The 24956-nt window shown below is 40.3% G+C and overlaps 1 protein-coding gene across 2 annotated transcripts in view; it reads right to left on the bottom strand.

Moving 5' to 3' along the window:
• Positions 1-24956, bottom strand: part of LOC128684990 (tigger transposable element-derived protein 1-like) — a 156018-nt gene that overhangs the window by 32435 nt on the left and 98627 nt on the right. Inside the window, exon 4 of one of the 2 annotated variants that reach the window (XM_070103931.1) lies at positions 3420-3780. The gene's annotated coding sequence lies outside the window, so the exon portion shown is untranslated. The remainder of the gene's footprint in view (positions 1-3419; positions 3781-24956) is intronic. The other variant, XM_070103936.1, reaches the window with a different exon arrangement.

The raw sequence follows: 24956 nt of genomic DNA, 5'->3' as shown, positions 1-24956 counted from the left end.
GTGTGTGTGTGTGTGTGTGTGCACGCACGCGTGTGTGTGTCTGGGTGTGTGTGTGTGTGTACTCACCTATTTGTGGTTGCAGGGGTCGATTCACAGCTCCTGGCCCCGCCTCTTTGCTGATTGCTACTAGGTCCTCTCTCTCCCTGCCCCATGAGCTCTATCATACCTCGCCTTAAAACTATGTATGGTTCCTGCCTCCACCACATCACTTTCTAGGCTATTCCATGGCCTGACTACTCTATGACTGAAGAAATACTTCCTAACATCCCTTTGATTCATCTGAGTCTTCAACTTCCAATTGTGACCTCTTGTGTCTGTGTCCCATCTCTGGAACATCCCGTCTTTGTCCACCTCGTCTATTCCGCGCAGTATTTTATATGTCGTTATCATGTCTCCCCTGACCCTCCTGGCCTCCAGTGTCGTCAGGCCGATTTCCCTCAACCTTTCTTCATAGGACAATCCCCGTAGCTCTGAGACTAGTCTTGTTGCAAACCTTTGCACTTTCTCTAATTTCTTGACGTGCTTGACTAGGTGTGGATTCCAAACTGGTGCTGCATACTCCAGTATGGGCCTGACGTAGATGGTGTACAGAGTCTTAAACGAATCCTTACTGAGGTATCGGAACGCTATCCGTAGGTTTGCCAGGCGCCCGTATGCTGCAGCAGTTATCTGATTGATGTGCGCCTCAGGAGATATGCTCGGTGTTATACTCACCCCCAGATCTTTTTCCTTGAGTGAGGTTTGCAGTGTGTGTGTGTGTGTGTGTGTGTGTGTGTGTGTGTGTGTGTGTGTGTGTGTGTGTGTGTGTGTGTGTGTGTGTGTGTGTGTGTGTGTGTGTGTGTGGTCTGGGTGTGTATATGTGTGTTTGTGTGTGTGTGTGTGTGTGTGTGTGTTTGGCTGTGTATATGTTTGTTTGTGTGTGAGAGTGCATGCGTGCACGCACGTGCACTCGTGCATGTCTTGTATGTGTGTGCACGTGCACATTCATGTCTTGCATGTGTCTTCATCTGTGTGTGTTTGTCTGTTTATTATTCTCTGCTATGCAAATTATAAAGAATCTCAAAAAACTACTGTATTTAAATGCAATGAAAAAAAAAAAAAAAAAAAAAAAAAAAAACTATCAAGTCTTGGCACTGCATGAAAAAGTGCACAAAAATGAAGGTTAGGGAGAAAATACGAATAGGTAAATGTTTTTATTTGAAACTAATATTGATGTTCCGGGTGTGATAATAAAGTCTGATATTTAGTTAATTATTCATAAGCTTGAAAAACCCTGTACCAGCATGGTAATACTAGGGAATAACACATTTAATACTATTTAATATTTAATCTTGAGAATAGAAAAAGAGCCAGGTGATTAAGACAGATGACTTAGTTAACCCCTAAACAGGTCTAATGTATATATACGTCCTTACCGCTAGCGCCCCAAACGTACATGTATATACGTTTTGTTATTCCTGTATCCAAATTTAGCACGATTGGCCTCAGATGCATGGTCAGCATAGAATGGGTCTTAACACTCAATCTGCACCATATTAAAAACATCTGGAACCACTTAGTACCTTGTGGGAGCACCAGTTAATTGAGCGCTAACTAGAGAAACCAGTGCGGCAAACACCAAGGATTCACTGATGTTATGTCTTATTAGCACTCCCCCTTTTAGAGGAAAGTGATGTTGACCCCAAGTTTAGTGGCTTTGAGGTGGATGTGGCCACAAGTGGGCGAAGAAATATTAAAAACCTTGATAATAACAGGTGCAACATTTGTGCAACACCCTTTCAGAATGTCTTATAACCTATGGCCTAAGTAAAGAGAAAAAATTCTCTAATGTGTAATCAGGAGGCTGGCTGCCTCTATCTCCGTCTGTCTGTATCTATGTCTATGTCTGTCTGTGTCTATTTGTCTCTGTCTATCTGTCTCTGTCTCACAGGTACACATAAATACAATTATAGATAGTGTAAATTACCTAGGATAACCTAAAAAATCCAAAGTGCTATATTGTGCTTGTAGATATAATGCATAAGAATACCTCTTCGTTCACAATGGCTCTCTCTGAGACAGAGAGAAAGACAAGCAGTGAGACAAAAAGAGAGACAAGCAGACAGAGAGCTAGATAAGCAGAGACATATGCTGAGCTCATCAAATGTCACCCCTTATCTCATCTTATCACTGCACCCTCACCAATGCTCATCAAATGTCACCACTTATCTTATCACTGCACCCTCAGGATGCTTGTCATTGACACTTGTCTAACATCATGCTTAAAGGGAACATCTTCTTTCTTCTTATTATTATTATTATATACTCCCGTGTATCCAAAACATTGCTGGGACCTATAACTACTCTGAATATATTCCTAGACAATAGTAAACGACCAAGGCAAGTGTAAATGTCCACCAGTCAGTGTGTATGTGACAATCTGAGTACAATTTTAGCACCTAATATTAGTGTCAGAACAAAGATTGGTTATGAAATCACAAGTACTACTATAAATTGTAATTAAAAGAACATAAAAAAAAAAAAAAAAAAAAAAGTATATCGGCAACACTTCTGCAAGCAGTTGGACTCTGCTGTCAAGTGAGCACCAACTTTGCAGCTTCATATCTCGGAAAGTACTGACCCTATTTTTTTATTTTAATCCTATAACACTTTGAAAAATGCTCTCTTTATTTCTATATAAAAAAAACTATTTTTTTATTTTCCAAATTATTCGGGGCACTGGGCAAGAGAACGTATATATGTATATATACGTTTGGACCCTTTAGGGGTTAAAATATTTTGATGTAAGTTCTCCTGAATAATGTTGGTTGGATATTTATAGACTGGATTACAAAATGCTGAAATCAAGGTATCAGCAGTAGTCAAAGTTGAAAAATAATGCTGCTTCCATCATGCTTGGTAGAGATATTCTACTTGACATGTGATCAAGAGAATAACCTTGGTAATGGAAAAATCACATTTTAAATCCAATACTCAACTGTTACAATAAACACTTAGGTGATACAGCACTTAATGTGAAATTTCTGAATGAATAGTATGAATATATATAAACAAGAAAGATATATATTAGAGGATGCATTTTGCAATGAGTGGCCTCTTTGATCCAAGTATTATTTAATAAAATTAGAACTGAAGACGCCACTCATGACAAAATGCTTCCTTAAATAAAAGTTGTAAGTGTACATGTTTGTGCCTTTTTCCACATCATTTTGTTATCACTATACTCTGAACCAATAAAAATGTATGCTACCCATAATGATTAAAATCTAATCTAAATGCTATCAGTCTCATTTTAATAACAGAGAATATTCTGTATATACATAAAGCTATTCAGTGCTGTAACATCCAAAGCCAGTCAAAACATGATTTTTTTTTTATTTTACTTTTATTTCATCACAATGCATTTTTGATTAGCTTACAGAATTATTCAACCTCAATAAAATTACTGCCACCATCAGAGGATTCACAGGATTGCTGGTGATCCATTTGTTGGAACTGAGGTTGAGCTATTGGTGCTGAAGTTCCCCCTATAACATTACCAAGTGACTCTCTATCCCATTCTTGAGGGTGAGGCCGAGCACCAACTGGGTGCTTCAGGCGCACGTGAGCATCAAGGTTATATTTAAGTGATGCTCTGTAAGTGCAATGGGGACACTGGAAAGGTCGCACAGCTGCATGAGATAGCATGTGACGATGCAGGTCGTAAGTTCGACGGAAACCCATCTTGCCGCAGACTGAACACACCCGCAATGCTGCTGCCACTGCTGCTGCTGCGCCACCCTACAAAAGAAATGGCTGCTTAAGTTTTCATCCTTGCCTGTTTTTTTCATGAAGCAGCAGCAGTGGCAGGCTCCCTTTACATACGTATGATCAACACCATTCTATATAAGATAAACAGTTTATCACCAATATCAAGACAATTTCACAGACTAATTCATCACTGAAATTTCAGATTCATTTACTAATTTCAGAAAATATTAATGTACAAAATAAGCACAGACAGGTTTGTTGGTCTGCATGATGTGTTACTAAATAGTACCATAGAATGCACACACACTGTAAGCACCATTGGTAAACTAAATGAATTGCCTTTCTTTTGACAAAGAATTTCATGAGATAAAATAAAGGACTACTGATCTGTGTGCACTGTGACAGTACTAATGCCAATATATGATTCAGCCATTAAAACTTTTTTTTTTTTTTTTTCATTTTTTTTGGGAGGGGAGAAGAGAGAGAGAGAGAGAGAGAGAGAGAGAGAGAGAGAGAGAGAGGGAGAGAGAGAGAGAGAGAGAGAGAGAGAGAGAGAGAGACAGAGAGAGACAGAGAGACAGAGAGAGAGAGAGAGAGAAGACAGAGAGAAGCAGAGAGAGAGAGAGAGAGACAGAGAGAGAGACAGAGAGAGAGACAGAGAGAGAAAGAGAAGGAGAGAGGGAGAGTGAGAGAGAGGGAGAGAGAGTGAGAGAGAGAGAGTCAGAGAGAGAGAGAGAGAGAGAGAGAGAGAGAGAGAGAGAGAGAGAGAGAGAGAGAGAAAGAGAGAGAGAGAGAGAGAGAGAGAGAGAGACAAAGAGAGAGAGAGAAAGAGAGAGAGAGAGAAAAGAGAGAAAGAGAAGAGAGAGATAGAGAAAGAGAAGAGATATAGAGAGAGAGAGAGCGAGAGAGAGAGAGAGAGAGAGAGAGAGAGAGAGAGAGAGAGAGAGAGAGAGAGAGAGAGAGAGAAAGTTTACAGCACTTTGCCGTATCTCGCATCTGCTTGACAGTAGGGGTTGCAAGATTCTGAACGAGGCACAAGTACGCTCACACCTTGATTATGCTCCACTTTCTTGGTTTGCCCCCCTCCCCCCACTCATCTGTGACTGCTTGACAGAGTAGAGAACAGAGCAAGACGTCTCATCTCTCGCCTGGACCAATCCTGGATAGATCTGTCATTTCAGCAGAGCCTTCAACACAGGAGGGATGTGGGTGGCCTTACTGTTATGTACAAGGCCAATATTGTCAAAGTACCACACTTGGATCCACTTCGAGGACAGCGTGAAACAAGCTTTTATGCCACCAGACGGTCAGAAAGCAGCAACTTCACTCTGGCTGTACCCTTCTCCAGAACATCACTTCATCTGAGATCATATATACCCAGGATGACTCGAGTATGCAACACATTCATACAGCATAATGATGTCAACGAGATAAAGTCAGTTGATCAAATGAAAATGCTAGCCCACAGATGGCTCCAACTTCATCCTGCTCCCTACTTGTATGTCTCATAACAATAAAAATGCTTTCAAATGAGCTGATGTAGGCAACAGCTCTTAGCTTGCCAATAAAGTTAGGAATCCTTAACCTGTAAATAGCTTGTCGATAAAGCTAGGGATTCTTAACCTTGTCAAACCCTGTGTAAAAAGAGAGAGAGAGAGAGAGAGAGAGAGAGAGAGAGAGAGAGAGAGAGAGAGAGAGAGAGAGGAGAGAGAAGAGAGAGAGAGAGAAGGGAGAGAGAGAAGGGAGAGAGAGAGAAGGGAGAGAGAGAGAAGGGAGAGAGAGAGAGAGAGAAGGGAGAGAGAGAGAAGGGAGAGAGAGAGAAGGGAGAGAGAGAGAAGGGGAGAGAGAGAAGGGAGAGAGAGAGAGAGAGAAGGGGAGAGAGAGAGAAGGGGAGAGAGAGAGAGAAGGACAGAAAGAGAGGACAGAGAGAGAGAGGACAGAGACAGAGAGGACAGAGAGAGAGAGAAGGACAGAGAGAGAGAAGGACATAGAGAGAGAGAAGGACATAGAGAGAGAGAAGGACAGAGAGAGAGAAGGACAGAGAGAGAAGGACAGAGAGAGAAGGACAGAGAGAGACAATAAGGCAGGAGGTGCATTTCCTTCTTAAATCGCTTGACCAAGAAAAGGCTGTGGGCCCAGACAAGTTGAGCCCAAGATTGCTGAGAAGATGTGCAGACCAGCTAGCAGCACCTCTAACTCGTATCTTTCAGCACTGCCTTGTACAGTGTAAATGGCCCTCTCTGTGGAAAGAGGCAAATGTAGTCCCTGTTCACAAAAAGAAGAGCAGAGCAGAAATCAGCAACTACACACCAGTGTCACTCCTGTCAATCACTGGTAAGATCCTTGTGACAATAATCTCAAGACAAATGACAGAGTTTTTTGACTACCACTCACTACTTTGTGATCGTCAATATGGCTTCAGGAAAGGTTACTCTGCTGCTAATCTGTTGTTAAACCTCTCCACTAAGTGGCACCAGTCACTGGATGAATCCAAAGTCAGCTGTGTGGTAGCACTGGTGCTTTCGACTGGGTGTGGCACCAGGGCCTCTTAGCAAAACTTCAAGCAATGGGAATTGCAGGCTCTACGCTATGTCTCCTCAGTGATTACCTTCATGGTAGATCTCAAAGTGTAGTTCTCAATGGAATGGAATCAGCAAGACTTACTTGCTGGCCCACAGATGGCTCCAACTTCATCCTGTTCCCTACTTGTATGTCTCATAACAATAAAAATGCTTTCAAATGAAATGATGTAGGTAACAGCTCTTAGCTTGCCAATAAAGTTAGCAATCCTTAACCTGTAAATAGCTTGTCAATAAAGCTAGGGATCCTTAATCTAACCTTGTCAAACCCTGTGTAAAAAAAAAAAAAACAGAAGGGTAGAGAGAGAGAGAGAGAGAGAGAGAGAGAGAGAGAGAGAGAGAGAGAGAGAGAGAGAGAGAGAGAGCGAGAGAGAGAGAGCGAGAGAGCGAGAGAGAGAGCAAGAGAGAGAGCAAGAGAGCGAGAGAGAGAGCAAGAGAGAAAGCGAGAGAGCAAGAGAGAGAGGAGAGAGGAGGGAGAGAGGGGGAGAGAGAGAGAGAGAGAGAGAGAGAGAGAGAGAGAGAGAGAGAGAGAGAGAGAGAGAGAGAGAGAGAGAGAGAGAGAGAGAGAGAGAGAGAGAGAGAGAGAGAGAGAGAGAGAGAGAGAGAGAGAGAGAGAGAGAGAGAGAGAGAGAGAGAGAGAGAGAGAGAGAGAGAGAGAGAGAGAGAGAGAGAGAGAGAGAAGAGAGAGAAGAGAGAGAGAGAGAAAAGAGAGAGAGAGAGAGAGAGAGAGAGAGAGAGAGAGAGAGAGAGAGAGAGAGAGAGAGAGAGAGAGAGAGAGAGAGAGAGAGAGGAGAGAGAGAGAGAGAGAGAGAGAGGAGGAGAGAGAGGAGAGGAGAGAGAGGAGAGAGAGAGAGGGAGAGAGAGAGGAGAGAGAGAGGAGAGAGAGAGAGGAGAGAGAGAGAGGAGAGAGAGAGAGGAGAGGAGAGAGGAGGAGAGAGGAGGAGAGAGGAGGAGAGAGGAGGAGAGAGGAGGAGAGAGGAGGAGAGGAAAGGAGAGGAAAGGAGAGGAAAGGAGAGGAAAGGAGAGGAAAGGAGAGGAAAGGAGAGGAAAGGAGAGGAAAGGAGAGGAAAGGAGAGGAAAGGAGAGAAAAGGAGAGAAAAGGAGAAAAAAGGAGAGAAAAGGAGAAAAAAGGAGAAAAAAGGAGAGAAAAGGAGAGAAAAGGAGAGAAAAGGAGAGAAAAGGAGAAAAAAGGAGAGAAAAGGAGAAAAAAGGAGAAAAAAGGAGAAAAAAGGAGAGAAAAGGAGAGAAAAGGAGAGAAAAGGAAAGGAGAGGAAAGGAGAGAAAAGGAGAGAAAAGGAAATGGAGAAAGGGAAAGGGAGAGAAAGGGAGAGAAAAACAGAGAAAGAAAAAAAAAGGAGCAAGAGAGTTGTGGGGTTTATTCTTTTTTTCATGATGAGGCACCAATTGGCAATTTAAAAGTTCAAAATAAAACATAACATTATACGCCCCGCCCCTTCTCTGGCTTTCTTCAAATTTGAAAACAGCGTAATGCTTAAGATGTAGAGACAAGTCTCATGTATGATAAGTGTGCAGTGATGTTTGTAGCTGATCACGAACAAATTGAAGAAACTCAAAAAGTTCCCTCATGAAGAGAGTTAAGGGTCTGTTATTATTTCCCTAGAATCAGAAGGGTAGGTGCTTAGTTAATTCTCTCTCAGTATACTTATTGCCCCCTGCTTTTCACTGGTTTTTGCACCATCTGCAGCATCATTCATCTTGCTCCTTTAACCCTTTGAGGGTTTTGGTCGTACTAGTACGTCTTACGCGTAGGGGTTTTTGACGTACTAGTACGCATAAATTCTAGCGGCCTCAAATCTAGTGGGAGAAAGCTGGTAGGCCTTCATATGAAAGAATGGGTCTATTTGGTCAGTGTGCAGTCTAAAAAAAATCCTGCAGCACACAGTGCATAATGAGAAAAAAGAAACTTTGACCATTTTTTTGGAATAAATCAGCGACTTTGCAGTGTATTTTTGTATGATATTTATTGTTGTATTCTAGTTTTCTTGGTCTCATTTTATAGAATGGAAGACATATTACTGAAATTGAGATGATTTTGACTGGTTTTACAATGAAAGGTGCCTTGAAATTGAGCTCAAAGTAGCAGAAATGTTCGATTTTTACCAAACTTCAAAAGTAAACAAATCGTGCCAAGCGTGCAATACACGTCAACTGGTGAGTCTAATATTCTTTCACAAGTGCACCAATAATATTTATACCATTTTTTACACTAATGCAGTAGTCTGCATAACAGTAAATCTTATATTTTTTGTGACAATAAAAATTAAAAGTGGAAAGCAAAAGAATATAAGAGTGGCCTTGAGACGTGACTAATGACTAGAGGAAATGTCATTTTAGTGCCAGGAATGTCTTTCTTGTTTATTCTGGACCCTATTCGGAAATTGGCATCTTTTGAAATTTGTGTGAAATTGGCAAAATTGCTAAATTCTGACCACTGTACTGGACAGTTGAATTTCATAAATGGGTGGTTTCTTGCACCCATTCGATAGAAAAAATGGAGTTCTAGCGAAATATTCATGTTTTTTGTCGACTAGTACAGTGAAATTGGCCGAAAATGGGGCTCAAAGTGGGCAAAATCGCCGATGCGTAAACATCGCTGAGACCGCTAACTTTGCGAGAGCATAATTCCGTAAGTTTTCTGTCAAATTTCAAACTTTTGGTGTCTTTATGATCGGGAAAAGATTCTCTATCTTTTCAAAAGAGAAAATAATTTTTTTTTTTAAATTTGGCCGACCCTGAGAACGAGTTTCGGAGAGGGCCTGTCGACCCTCAAAGGGTTAATCAATTATTTTAGCATGCAGTGTTACAGTGTACGTTCCATATATTAAAAATGATTTTAAAAAGTCACAATACTGTGGCTGCAACAATTAACAAATAAGACACTCTCCTAAGTGTGGCTTATTTGTGAGAAAACTCTGATATACAATCGTTAATCCTCAAAATTTACATTTTTGCTGGATCCCTCACAAATAGCTTTGTAATTTTTTTGCAGCTTTTTTCTTGTACACTTCTAAATAAAAATTAACAATCGATTTCCCTACATCCAAATCTCTTACATCTCACCTGATGCTCTTCCTTACAACTATTCATAAGTGATATTTAAAGAGACATGGCCTCTGAAGCAATAAAATGTGCCTAGATTCAAAAGAAAAGCTATATGGAAAAAAAAAGTAAAGAAAATCCTGCTCCATGCAATGCATGATGAAAAAAGCAATCTCTGATATTCTGCTTGGTTTTAAATAGCAACTTTGGGGTGACTCCAAGAGGTAGTTTAATGATTTTGTTAGCCGTTTCTTGACACTAATTTATAGAACGGAAAACATACTAATGAAGAAGAAAGTGTTTTGGTTAGTTTCAGATCAGAAGTAACTTGAAACAGGCCTCAAAGTGGCAGGAATATTTAAATTATAGGCATTTTCCTGAGGAATGGATGGGGCTTTAAAAGCTCCTTCTTCTTCCTGGTCTATTTTAACCTTTTCAGTGGCCATCACTTAGTACTATGACACTGGGACCAGGGTCCCGCATGGAGTTCCATGCTTAACCCTTTGATTGTTTCGGTTGCATATATACGTCTTACGAGACAATGTGTATGACGTATATATACTCATAAATTCTAGCGGCTTCAAATCAAGCAGGAGAAAGCTGGTAGGCCCACATGTGAGAGAATGAGTCTGTGTGATCAGCGTGCACCATATAAAAAAAAATCCTGCAGCACGCAGTGCATAATGAGGAAAAAAAAAAAAACCCGTGTTTCTGGATTAAAACTCTAACTCTGAGGTGTATTTTCATATACAGTGCAACCTCAAAAATCGAACGTATCACACATCGAACGTTTCGAAAATAGGACCATTTTTTCGGACAAACTGTGTCCCTATTATCGAACATGCCCCTATTTTCGGACTGCCGGGTACGGGACTTGTCTGCCGCTCGCTCTGTCCGTGTCCCCGCGCAGGCGCCGTGAGCAGTCTAGCTTTGTTTATGCTTGAGTGAACACTAACCTGCGCTCTCATTCACGCATTTTACGATTATTTCGTTGTGTTTAGTGCTTGTGGGACTGTGAAATAAGCTGCCATGGGCCCAAAGAAACTTGCTAGTGGTACCCCTGTGGTAAAGAAAGTGAGAAACACCATAGATGTGAAGAAGGAAATAATACAGAAGTATGAGAGTGGTGTGAGACTTGTTGAGCTTGCCAGGATGTATGGGAAAACAAGTTGACCATTGGTTCTATCCTGTCAAAGAAAGAACAAATCAAGGAAGCTGATGTTGCGAAAGGTGTTAATATAGGGAGTGGATGAGATTAAGGAGATTTGTGCCAAGTGGAATGATGTCCAAATGTTTGTGCAGAAGTACCACCCTGAGCAAGCTGAAACAAGCCATCTTTGCAACAAGTTCAGTGACAGAACCATGTCCCATTTTAGGGAAATGTTAAGGAGGAGCCAGAAACAGAGGACTATGGACAGTTATTTTGTGAGACAGGGGTCCAGTGACTCTCAAGCTGGTCCTAGTGACATTAAAAGACAGAGAAGGGAAGTAACCCCAGAGAGGGCTTTACATTAAGTCCTCATGGAGCGGGATTCTCCTTCCAAACACTGACCCCAACTCCTCCTCTCCTCCTCCCTATCTTCCAGATGCCATCACCAATCTTCAATAAAGTAAGTAAAAATGTTATTTTATATGTATTACTATACACAATTAAAAACTATAGTATTTGTTGCATGTAAAACTGTAATTAATCTGTATAAAATGTATTTTTTGTGTGAATATTTTTGGGTTTCTGGAACGGATTAATTGTATTTCCATTATTTCTTATGGGAAATATTGCTTCGAATTTCAGACTTTTCGAATTTAGAACTAGCTCCTGGAACGAATTAAGTTCGATTTTTGAGGCTCCACTGTAGTTTTTATGGTTATATTCTCGTTTTCTAGTCACATTTGATAGAATGGAAAACATATTATAGAAATAGAGATTTTGGTTGGTTTTACTATGAAAAGGACCTTGAAATGGAGCTCGAAGTAGGGAAAATGTTTCATTTTTGCCGATGTTCAATAGTAAACAAATGATGTCACTGTCCAATAAATTTCCAACTAGCCATTCTAATATGAAGTCATGAATGGGTTGACATTATTTATACAATTATTACAATATTGCAGTAGTCTGCATAACAATAAATCTTTTATTTTTTGTTTGAATAAAAATTCAAAATGGAAAGCAAGAGTAATATCAGAGGGGCCTGGAGACGTGACTGATGAACAAAGAAAATGTTATTTTTGAGCCAGGAATATCTGCATTGTTCATTCTGGACCCTATTTTGAAATTGGCATCTTTTTTAATTTGCATGAAATTGGCCAAATTGCCAACTTCTGACCACGTTATTGGGTAGTTGAAATCGGTAAATGGGCAGTTTCTTGTACTCAATCGATAGAACAATGTCAGCAAGGCCAGGGTCCCACATGTAGTTCTACGTCACGAGCTCAGCTCACTCAGATAATCGGACAGCAGTAAATTTTGGCATAGATGAGAGAATGGGTCTGTTTGATGACTGAGCACAGTATAAAAATACTATGTCCCATGCAGTACATAATGGAAAAAACATAAATGTGATCATCTGTATGGTTTAAAATAGCAACTTTTGAAGTGTTTCTCGTATGGTTTTTACGATTTAAATGGTTGTTTCTTGGTATCATATGATAGAATGGAAGACATTCTACTGTAACAGAAATGGTTTGGATTATTTTCAGGACCAGAATTAGCTTGCAATTGAGTTCAAAATATTGGAAATTAGATTTTTGCCAAAATTCAAGAGGATAGGTAAGGTGCCCCTACACTTCCCAGGCTGATTTATGGGGTTTTAATAGACCTGATTCAATTATTGGGATGGTGCAAACCATGAAAAACCATTCCTGATATCTTAAAATCCAAAAGAGGGTAAATCTTCAATTTTTATGTTGAGGAATTCAAAATGGAAGGCAAATGTAATACAGTGGACCCCCGCATACCGTTGGCATCACATAACGTTAAATCCGCATACCGATACATTTTATCGCTAAGATTTTGCCTCGCATACGGCTAAAAAACCCGCTCAACGCTATTCGTCCGAGACGTGTCTAATGTGCGGCCTGAGCCAGCCTCACATGTTCCGCTAGTGGCATTGTTTACCAGCCAGCCTCCGCGGTAACATCCAAGCATACAATCGGAACATTTCGTATTATTACAGTGTTTTTGGTGATTTTATCTGCAAAATAAGTGACCATGGGCCCCAAGAAAGCTTCTAGTGCCAACCCTACAGGAATAAGGGTGAGAATTACTATAGAGATGAAGAAAGAGATCATTGCTAAGTATGAAAGTGGAGTACGTGTCTCCGAGCTGGCCAGGTTGTACACAAAACCCCAATCAACCATCGCTACTATTGTGGGCAAGAAAACGGCAATCAAGGAAGCTGTTCTTGCCAAAGGTTCAACTGTGTTTTCGAAACAGAGATCACAAGTGATGGAAGATGTTGAGAGACTCTTATTGGTGTGGATAAATGAAAAACAGATAGCAGGAGATAGCATCTCTCAAGTGATCATAAGTGAAAAGGCTAGGAAGTTGCATGAGGATTTAATTAAAAAAAATGCCTGCAACTAGTGATGATGTGAGTGAATTTAAGGCCAGCAAAGGTTGGTTTGAGAGATTTAAGAAGCGTAGTGGCATACATAGTGTGATAAGGCATGGTGAGGCTGCCAGTTCGGACCACAAAGCAGCTGAAAAATATGTGCAGGAATTCAAGGAGTACATAGACAGTGAAGGACTGAAACCTGAACAAGTGTTTAATTGTGATGAAACAGGCCTGTTTTGGAAGAAAATGCCAAGCAGGACCTACATTATTCAGGAGGAAAAGGAACTCCCAGGACATAAGCCTATGAAAGACAGGCTTACTCTGTTGATGTGTTCCAATGCTAGTGGTGATTGCCAAGTAAAGCCTTTATTAGTGTATCACTCTGAAACTCCCAGAGCGTTCAGGCAAAAGAATATTTTCAAGGCTAATTTGTGTGTGCTGTGGAGGGCAAACAGTAAGGCATGGGTCACTAGGGACTTTTTCTATGACTGGTTACACCAAGCATTTGCCCCCAATGTGAAAAATTACCCAACTGAAAAGAAATTAGACCTTTAGTGCCTCCTGGTATTAGACAATGCCCCTGGTCATCCTACAGACGTGGCAGAGCGACTTTATGGGGACATGAGCTTCATTAAGGTGAAGTTTTTGCCTCCTAATACCACTCCTCTCCTGCAGCCCATGGACCAGCAGGTCATTGCAAACTTCAAAAAACTGTACACAAAAGCTATGTTTGAAAGGTGCTTTGTAGTGACCTCAGAAACTCAACTGACTCCAAGAGAGTTTTGGAGAGATCACTTTAGCATCCTCAATTGTGTAAATATTATAGGTAAGGCTTGGGAGGGAGTGACTAAGAGGACCTTGTACTCTGCTTGGAAAAATCTGTGGCCAGAATGTGTAGACAAAAGGGATTTTGAAGGGTTTGAGGCTAACCCTGGGAATCCTATGCCAGTTGAGGAATCCATTGTGGCATTGGGAAAGTCCTTGGGGTTGGAGGTTAGTGGGAGGATGTGGAAGAGTTGGTGGAGGAGGACAATGAAGAACTAACCACTGATGAGCTGCTAGATCATCTTCAACAGCAAAAGGCCACACCTGAGGAAACTGCTTCGGAGGAGGGGATAGAGAAATTGAAGAAGTTGCCTACTTCAAAGATTAAGGAAATGTGTGCAATGTGGTTTAAAGTGCAAACCTTTTTTGATGAAAATCACCCTGACACAGCTACTGCAAGACGTGTTGGCAACCTGTACACTGACAATGTTGTGAAACACTTTAGGAAAGTCATAAAGGAACGAGAGGTACAGGCCTCTATGGACAGATATGTTGTGCGACAGAAGTCCAGTGACTCTAAAGCTGGTCCTAGTGGCATTAAAAGAAGGGATGTAACCCCGGAAAAGGACTTGCCACCTCAAGTCCTAATGGAAGGGGATTCTCCTTCTAAACACTAACACCATCAACACTCTCCCCTCCTCCCATCCCATCAACCACCACCAGATCTTCAATAAAGGTAAGAGTCATGTAACTGTGCATGTCTTCTTCAGTTTGTATTAAAATTAATATTTCATGTGGTAAAAATTTTTTTTTTCAATACTTTGGGGTGTCAGGAACGGATTAATTTGATTTCCATTATTTCTTATGGGGAAAATTAACTCGACTGACAATAATTTCGATTAATGATGAGCTCTCAGGAACAGATTAATATCGTTGGTTGAGGGGTCCACTGTACCTTTTATTCTCATTTCTTTTTAATTTGTATAATTTTTATGTTCTGATAATTACAATTATAGGTAGTAGGTTGGTAGACAGCAACCACCCAGGGAAGTACTACCGTCCTGCCAGATGACTGTGAAACAGAAACCTGTAACTGTTTTGCATGATGGTAGGATTGCTGGTTTCTTTTTCTGTCTCATAAACACTCTAGATAACAGGGATGTCTTGCTACTCCTACTTACACTTTGGTCACACTTCACAGACACGCACATGCATATATATATACATACATCTAGGTTTTTCTCCTTTTTCTAAATAGCCCTTGTTCCTCTTTATTTCTTCTATTGTCCATGGGGAAGTGGAAAAGAATCTTTCCTCCGTAAGCCATGCGTGTTGTATGAGGCGACTAAAATGCCGGGAGCAATAGGCTAGTAACCCCTTCTCCTGCAGACATTTACTAAGAAAGAGAAGAAGAAAAACTTTATAAAACTGGGATGCTTACATGTGCGTGGATGTAGTGCGGATGAAAAGAAACAGATGATTGCTGATGTTATGAATGAAAAGAAGTTGGATGTCCTGGCCCTAAGCGAAACAAAGCTGAAGGGGGTTGGGGAGTTTCGGTGGGGGGAAATAAATGGGATTAAATCTGGAGTATCTGAGAGAGTTAGAGCAAAGGAAGGGGTAGCAGTAATGTTGAATGATCAGTTATGGAAGGAGAAAAGAGAATATGAATGTGTAAATTCAAGATTTATGTGGATTAAAGTAAAGGTTGGATGCGAGAAGTGGGTCATAATAAGCGTGTATGCACCTGGAGAAGAGAGGAATGCAGAGGAGAGAGAGAGATTTTGGGAGATGTTAAGTGAATGTATAGGAGCCTTTGAACCAAGTGAGAGAGTAATTGTGGTAGGGGACCTGAATGCTAAAGTAGGAGAAACTTTTAGAGAGGGTGTGGTAGGTAAGTTTGGGGTGCCAGGTGTAAATGATAATGGGAGCCCTTTGATTGAACTTTGTATAGAAAGGGGTTTAGTTATAGGTAATACATATTTTAAGAAAAAGAGGATAAATAAGTATACAAGATATGATGTAGGGCGAAATGACAGTAGTTTGTTGAATTATGTATTGGTAGATAAAAGACTGTTGAGTAGACTTCAGGATGTACATGTTTATAGAGGGGCCAGAGATATATCAGGTCACTTTCTAGTTGTAGCTACACTGAGAGTAAAAGGTAGATGGGATACAAGGAGAATAGAAGCATCAGGGAAGAGAGAGGTGAAGGTTTATAAACTAAAAGAAAAGGCAGTTAGGGTAAGATATAAACAGCTATTGGAGGATAGATGGGCTAATGAGAGCATAGGCAATGGGGTCGAAGAGGTATGGGGTAGGTTTAAAAATGTAGTGTTGGAGTGTTCAGCAGAAGTTTGTGGTTACAGGAAAGTGGGTGCGGGAGGGAAGAGGAGCGATTGGTGGAATGATGACGTGAAGAGAGTAGTAAGGGAGAAAAAGTTAGCATATGAGAAGTTTTTACAAAGTAGAAGTGATGCAAGGAGGGAAGAGTATATGGAGAAAAAGAGAGAGGTTAAGAGAGTGGTGAAGCAATGTAAAAAGAGAGCAAATGAGAGAGTGGGTGAGATGTTATCAACAAATTTTGTTGAAAATAAGAAAAAGTTTTGGAGTGAGATTAACAAGTTAAGAAAGCCTAGAGAACAAATGGATTTGTCAGTTAAAAATAGGAGAGGAGAGTTATTAAATGGAGAGTTAGAGGTATTGGGAAGATGGAGGGAATATTTTGAGGAATTGTTAAATGTTGATGAAGATAGGGAAGCTGTGACTTCGTGTATAGGGCAAGGAGGAACAACATCTTGTAGGAGTGAGGAAGAGCCAGTTGTGAGTGTGGGGGAAGTTCGTGAGGCAGTAGGTAAAATGAAAGGGGGTAAGGCAGCCGGGATTGATGGGATAAAGATAGAAATGTTAGAAGCAGGTGGGGATATAGTTTTGGAGTGGTTGGTGCAATTATTTAATAAATGTATGGAAGAGGGTAAGGTACCTAGGAATTGGCAGAGAGCATGCATAGTTCCTTTGCATAAAGGCAAAGGGGACAAAAGAGAGTGCAAAAATTATAGGGGGATAAGTCTGCTGAGTATACCTGGCAAAGTGTATGGTAGAGTTATTATTGAAAGAATTAAGAGTAAGACGGAGAATAGGATAGCAGATGAACAAGGAGGCTTCAGGAAAGGTAGGGGGTGTGTGGACCAGGTGTTTACAGTGAAATATATAAGTGAACAGTATTTAGATAAGGCTAAAGAGGTCTTTGTGGCATTTATGGATTTGGAAAAGGCGTATGACAGGGTGGATAGGGGGGCAATGTGGCAGATGTTGCAGGTGTATGGTGTAGGAGGTAGGTTACTGAAAGCAGTGAAGAGTTTTTACGAGGATAGTGAGGCTCAAGTTAGAGTATGTAGGAAAGAGGGAAATTATTTCCCAGTAAAAGTAGGCCTTAGACAAGGATGTGTGATGTCACCGTGGTTGTTTAATATATTTATAGATGGGGTTGTAAGAGAAGTAAATGCGAGGGTCTTGGCAAGAGGCGTGGAGTTAAAAGATAAAGAATCACACATAAAGTGGGAGTTGTCACAGTTGCTCTTTGCTGATGACACTGTGCTCTTGGGAGATTCTGAAGAGAAGTTGCAGAGATTGGTGGATGAATTTGGTAGGGTGTGCAAAAGATGAAAATTGAAAGTGAATACAGAAAAGAGTAAGGTTATGAGGATAACAAAAAGATTAGGTGATGAAAGATTGGATATCAGATTGGAGGGAGAGAGTATGGAGGAGGTGAATGTATTCAGATATTTGGGAGTGGACGTGTCAGCAGATGGGTCTATGAAAGATGAGGTGAATCATAGAATTGATGAGGGGAAAAGGGTGAGTGGTGCACTTAGGAGTCTGTGGAGACAAAGAACTTTGTCCTTGGAGGCAAAGAGGGGAATGTATGAGAGTATAGTTTTACCAACGCTCTTATATGGGTGTGAAGCATGGGTGATGAATGTTGCAGCGAGGAGAAGGCTGGAGGCAGTGGAGATGTCATGTCTGAGGGCAATGTGTGGTGTGAACATAATGCAGAGAATTCGTAGTTTGGAAGTTAGGAGGAGGTGCGGGATTACCAAAACTTGTCCAGAGGGCTGAGGAAGGGTTGTTTAGGTGGTTCGGACATGTAGAGAGAATGGAGCGAAACAGAGTGACTTCAAGAGTGTATCAGTCTGTAGTGGAAGGAAGGAGGGGTAGGGGTCGGCCTAGGAATGGTTGGAGGGAGGGGGTAAAGGAGGTTTTGTGTGCGAGGGGCTTGGACTTCCAGCAGGCATGCGTGAGCGTGTTTGATAGGAGTGAATGGAGACAAATGGTTAATACTTGACGTGCTGTTGGAGTGTGAGCAAAGTAACATTTATGAAGGGGTTCAGGGAAACCGGCAGGCTGGACTTGAGTACTGGAGATGGGAAGTACAGTGCCTGCACTCTGAACGAGGGGTGTTAATGTTGCAGTTTAAAAACTGTAGTGTAAAGCACCCTTCTGGCAAGACAGTGATGGAGTGAATGATGGTGAAAGTTTTTCTTTTTCAGGCCACCCTGCCTTGGTGGGAATCGGCCAGTGTGATAATAATAATAAAAAAAAAAATTACAATTAGTAGAAGTTCTTGTGATTTCATAGTTAATCTTTGTTCTAACACTAATATTAAGTACTGAAATAGTACTGAAATAGTCACAAACACAGTGACAGGTGAAAATTTTCACCTACCTTAGTCACATACTATTGTCTAGAAATATATACACATTATCAGTGGCATCGTAATGGGGTGGGAGGAATGGGGGGGATCCCGGGTGACACTGTAGAGCCTCTAAAGGTGGCACTAATGCCCAAAACAGTGCTGCACCAACATTAGAGAAGAATCCTTCGTTTCCATATAGCCTATATAGGCCTATATACGGAAAATCTTTTAGTTTGATGTCATAGATGATTTTGCAGGATTAAAGGCAAGGAAAGTTAATATCAGATTCACTGAGATGTTACCTGTATTCAAGGCCAAATCGGAACTAGTGTTTCTCTGATATTGCAATGTGTTTATTTTTCATTTTTTTTTTTTGGGGGGGGGGGGGTTGCACTGTTTAAGATGAATAAATGTAGGATCTGTTGCCTGTACTCAAAGTGGTATTTGAGTTTATGTTTCCTCAACATTACTACAATTATTTATAATTAATAAAGTTGAGAATTATTCTCCTGTTCAGTTTATGGCCATTCTCAATGCTAAACATTAGTTACTGGGTATGCAGTACTGACATAACTGAAGTTTACTACTCCCTATCCCACCACTCTTGGATTTCATGGGGGTGACACCAAAGATGCTACCCCAGGTGACACCCAAGATTCTGCCCCGGGTGACACCCAAGATTCTGCCCCAGGTGACACCAACCCTAGCGACACCTCTGCATAGTATTTATAAATCCCAGCAATGTTTTGGATATGCAGGAGTATATAATAATAATAATAATACATAATAATAATAATAATAATAATAATAATAATAATAATAATAATAACAATTGTCACTCCACTGCTGACAGTGCAGCAATGATGACATTTGATGAGTGTGCACTGACTTGGTTTTATTTGTTTTCACTGTTACACATAAACATGTCTGTCTGTCTAGCTCTCTGTTTATCTTTCTCTCTCTCTCAGAGAGCGCCACTCATGAACCAACAGGTATTACACACAACTGCCTGCGTCGTCACATCTGATTCCTGAGCAGGGATAAATATATATTGTACTTGCCAGTCATGCTTACTATGCATTATATCTACAAGCATAGTATAGCACTTTCTCTGGATTTTGCCTGCCTGCCTGTCAAACATGTACTGCAGGTTCAAGAATTGTTCCTCTTTATTTAGGGCACAGATTATAAGACATTCTGGCAGGATGACACTACCAGTGGTACCAAAATTGAAAGGGTGTTGCACATGGATTATTATCGGGGTTTTTGATATTTCCTCAAAAACGTGTGGCCACATCCAACTTAAAGCTACTAAACTTGGGGTCAACATCACTTTTCTCTTAAAATGGGAGTGTTAATACTACATGACATAAGTGAATCCCAGCTGGTGCTCAACTGAACTGGTGCTCCCACTAGGTACTAAGAGGTCCCAGATTTTTTTAATACTGCACACAGTGAGTGTTAACCCTTTCAGGGTCGACAGGCCCTCTCAGAGACTTGTTCTCAGGGTCGTCCAAATTTCAAAAAAAAAAAAAAAAAAAAAAAAAAAAACAAAAAAAAAAAAAAAAAAAATTGTTCTTAAGAAAAGATAGAGAATCTTTTCCCGATCATAATGACACCAAAAGTATGAAATTTGGTGGAAAACTTATGGAATTATGCTCTTGCGAAGTTAGCGGTCTCAATGTTCATGCATCGGCAATTTTGTCGACTTTGAGCCCTATTTTCGGCCAATTCCACTGCACTAGTTGACAAAAATCATGAATATTTCGCTAGAACTCCATTTTTTCTATCGAATGAGTGCAAGAAACCACCCATTTACCGATTTCAATTATCCAATAAAGTGATCAGAATTTAGCAATTTTGCCAATTTCACACAAATTTCAAAAGATGCCAATTTCGAAATAGGGTCCAGAATAAACAAGAAACACATTCCTGGCACAAAAATGACATTTCCTCTGTTCATTAGTCACGTCCAAACGCCCCTCTTACATTCTTTTGCTTTCCACTTTGAATTTTTATTCTCACAAAAAATAGAAGATTTACTGTTATTCAGACTATTGCATTAGTGTAAAAAATGGTATAAATAATATCGGCGCACTTGTGAAAGAATATTAGACTCACCAGTTGATGTGTACTGGTAGCTTAACATGATTTGTTTATTTTTGAACTTAGGTAAAAATCGAACATTTCTGCTACTTTGAGCTCAATTTCAAGGTACTTTTCATTGTAAAATCAGTCAAAATCATCTCAATTCCTGTAATATGTCTTCCATTCTATAGAATGAGACCAGGAAAACTAAAATACAACAATAAATACCATACGAAAATACAGTGCAAAGTCGCTGTTTTATTCCAAAAACACGGTCAAAGTTTTTTTTTTTCTCATTACGCATTGTGTGCTGCAGGATTTTTTTCATACTGCGCACACTGACCACATAGACCCATTCTTTCATATGTAGGCCTACCAGCTTTCTCTCACTAGATCTGAGGGCGCTAGAATTTAGGCGTACTAGTACATCAAAAACCCTGGTGTGTAAGCCGTACTACTATGGCCGAAATCCTGAAAGGGTTAAAACCCATTCTATGCTGACCAGGCATCTCAGGCCAATCATGCCAAATTTGGAGGCAGGACAAATAAAATGCAGATCTACGTTTGGAGAGCTAGCAGTAAGAACGTAGGTCTACGTTTGGATAGTCAAGGGGTTAAAGGAGGGTCCAGAATAAACAATGTAGACATTCCTGGCACTAAAAAAACATTTCCTCTGTTCATTAGTTATGTCCCCAGGCCTCTCCTATATTACACTGCTTTCCATTTTGAACATTTCTGCTAATTTGAGCTCAATTTCAAGCTACTTTCAGTCCTGAAGCCAATCAAAATCATCTCTATTTCCGTAATATATCTACCATTCTATTAAATGAGACCAAGAAATCGAGAATACAACCACATAAACCATATGAATATACCCCACAAAGTCCATGTTTTAGATCAAAAACAGAGTGGTAATTTTTTCCCCCCATTATGGACTGCTTGCTGCAGCATGTTTTTTATGCAGTGCACACTTACCGTGTAGACTCATTCCCTCATGTCTAGGCCCAAATTTACCACTAACAGCTTATCTGAGTGAGCTGAGTTCATCGTGTAGTACTACAGGACCAGCCCATAGCCGCAGTACAATGGGACCCACCACGAAAGGGTTAAAGCATGGATGACATCACAGTAATTTAGCAACAGCCTGGTTGACCAGGCAAACACCAGATGAGCCTGGCCAATGGATGAGATCTTTGAGTAAACAATCTCAGAACATATCAAAAGTATATTAAGGTATATCAGTGAAACAGTCTGCTAAAGATTTACTTGTGAGTATATATATTTATGAACCTACTTTACTTTACATGAACATTTAGTTGTTCTTCCAAAGCTTCCAGGACAGCATCATAATGATCTAGCAATTGTGAAAGGTAGGAGCAACCTAACCTATCCTAAGTTAGCAATGGCCTAGACTGTGAAATAGTTGAATCCCTGTGACTGACAATCTTGTAAGGTTAGGGCTATTAATCTATACTATTTTGCAATTGCTTCACTGCTACATTTGTGAAGTGGGGCAGGCAATATGAAAGATTTTACAATGAAGGAGGGATGATGTTTGTGTCCAGGCTCCTTCTCCATAAAATATGAAAGACCCAAGATAGTGTTTACTGGCAATTTTTGATGAATATGGAATTCTATGAGTCTGGGCCAAGATTTGATTGTGTGTGTGTGTGCACGTGTGAATGCACAAAAAACATACATACACAGGAAAACGCTAAACCCAAAGGTCATACAGCACGAGGGTAAAGTGGTAAAGTTGATCCACGGAATGGGAGGACAAGTACCATTCCTTGGATAAAGATCCCCTCATCCACATCAATGGGTTTATAGAGATTACAAGTGCGAATAGGCAACATCACAGTTTTGAATTATTTTACAGGAAATCAACTTAAGGAACAAAATATTAACAGATAACAAAATGCAATTTTCTGCATGTGATAACTGAATTAAGGACTTTATACAGCTTGCCTAATCTATGCAACCTCAACATACACACCTCCAGAGGCCCATAACATATTTAAACAATATTCCAGTTCATTTCATGTATGTACTGGCCAACATAATTGGTGCAACTCTTCTGATGTCACCAGCTACTGGTATCACTAAATCATATATTTCACAGAACGTTAAATGAATGACATTAAAGAGTATAGGGAAGGAGCCATTTGATGTGGACATCATGCTCATTCCAATTTCATGTTACAATAACATGAAGAGAATCTTTTTCTACAGTGGACCTCTGGATTAAGTCATCATTGGAATAAGTAGTATTCAGAATAAGTAACTTTTTTTTTTCATCAAAATATTGACTCGGTGAACATCACTGAACTCGGTATAAGCCATGTACAGCCAGTGTGCCACTGTTTACCACCCAGCGAGGACGATCCCACGCGTTCATACAGTATACAGTAGACCCCCGCCTTACAATGTTAATCCGTTCCTGAGAGCTCATTGTAAGCCGAAATCATTGTTAGCCGAATTAATTTTCCCCATAAGAAATAATGGAAATCAAATTAATCAATTCCTGACACCCCAAAGTATGATTTTTTTTTTTTTACCACATGAAATATTAATTTTAATACACACAAACTGAAGAAGACATGCACAATTACTACTCTACTAAGAAAAGAATACATGACACTTACCTTTATTGAAGATCTGGTGATGATTGACGGGATGGGAGGAGGGGAGAGTATGGAAGTTATTGTTTACAAGGGGAATCCCCTTCCATTAGGACTTGACGTAGCAAGTCCTTTTCCAGGGTTACTTCCCTTCTTCTTTTAATGCCACTGGACCTCTGTCGCACAACAAATCTGTCCATACAGCTCTATATCTCCTGTTCCTTTAAGACTTTCCTAAAATGGGCCATAACATTGTCATTGTACAGGTTGCCAACACGGCTTGCAGTAGCTCTGTCAGGGTGATTTTCATTAATAAAGGTTTGCAGTTAACCCACTTTGCACACATTTCCTTAATCTCTCTTTTCAATTCCATACTAATTCTTGCCCTTTTTACCACAGGGATGGCACTAGAAGCTTTCTTGCCATCCATGGTGACTTATTTTGCAGTTACAAGCACTAAAAACACTGGAATAATGTGAAATGTACTGAATGTATGCGTAGATGTGACCGCACTGGCTGGCTTGTAAACACTGGCGCTGAGGCCACACGTGGGACACGTCTTGGACGAATCACGTAAGGCAAGTTTTTTTTATCATGAGGCGAGGCTAAATTTTTGAGTTCAAATGCTTCGTATGGTGGATTTAACGTAACGTGATGCGTTCGAAAGGTGGGGGTCCACTGTATTTTGAATTATTCCAGTCGTTTTAGTACTTGTAACTGCTAAGTAAGCCACAATTGGCCCAAAGAAAGCTTATAGTGCCAGCCAGCCCTTTGGTAAAGGGCTGAGAGAGAGAGGAGAATGTGCCTTTCTCAGTGATTCTGCAATATGTATGATACTAAAGCAGCAGGAGTCTATAAAGGCTACAGCACCAGCCAGCGATAAAGTGTAGCATTAACAGTGCAGCAAGTAAGTTACAATTCCTAACATACAACAGAAACAGACCTCTCTGGAACACTTTTTTGAGTGAGAGGGGTACAGTGACTCTCAAGCTGGTCCTAGTGGTATTAACCCTTTCAGGGTTGCCAGGCCCTCTATGAGACTTGCTCTCAGGGTCGCCAAATTAAAAAAAAAAAAAAAAAAAAAACTTATGAAAAGATAGAGAATCTTTTCCCGATCATAATGACACCGAAAGTATGAAATTTGATGGAAAACTTATGGAATTATGCTCTCACGAAGTTAGCGGTCTCAACGATGTTTATGCAGCAGTGATTTTGCCCACTTTGAGCCCTACTTTTGGCCAATTCCAGTGTACTAGTCGACAAAAATCATAACTATTTCACTAGAACTCCATTTTTTTCTAACAAATGAGTACAAGAAACTACCCATTTACTGATTTCAACTATCCAATGAAGTGGTCAGAATTTAGCAATTTTGCCAATTTCACACAAATTTCAAAAGATGCCAACTTCCAAATAGGGTCCAGAATGAACAATGCAGACATTCCTGGCTCTAAAATAACATTTTCTTTGTTCATCAGTCAAGTCTTCAGGCCCCTCTTACATTCTTTTGCTTTCCACTTTGAATTTTTATTCTCACGAAAAATAGGAGATTTACTGTTATGCAGACTACTGCATTAGTGTAGAAATGGTATAAATAATATCAGCGCACTCGTGAAAGAATATTAGACTGACCAGTTGACGTGTATTGGACGCGTAGCATGATTTGTTTACTTTTGAACTTTGGCAAAAATCGAAGATTTCTGCTACTTTGAGCACAATTTCAAGGTATTTTTCATTGTAAAACCAATCAAAATCTGAAGTCTTTATAGAAGGGGATTCCCCTTCCAAACAACTGTACACTCCTCCATCCTCTCCCCTCCTCCCATCTTCCATACATCACCAT

This window comes from Cherax quadricarinatus, chromosome 5, assembly GCF_038502225.1.
Source record: "Cherax quadricarinatus isolate ZL_2023a chromosome 5, ASM3850222v1, whole genome shotgun sequence".
Taxonomy (NCBI): domain Eukaryota; kingdom Metazoa; phylum Arthropoda; class Malacostraca; order Decapoda; family Parastacidae; genus Cherax; species Cherax quadricarinatus.
This window is presented reverse-complemented; position numbering and strand designations above follow the sequence as displayed.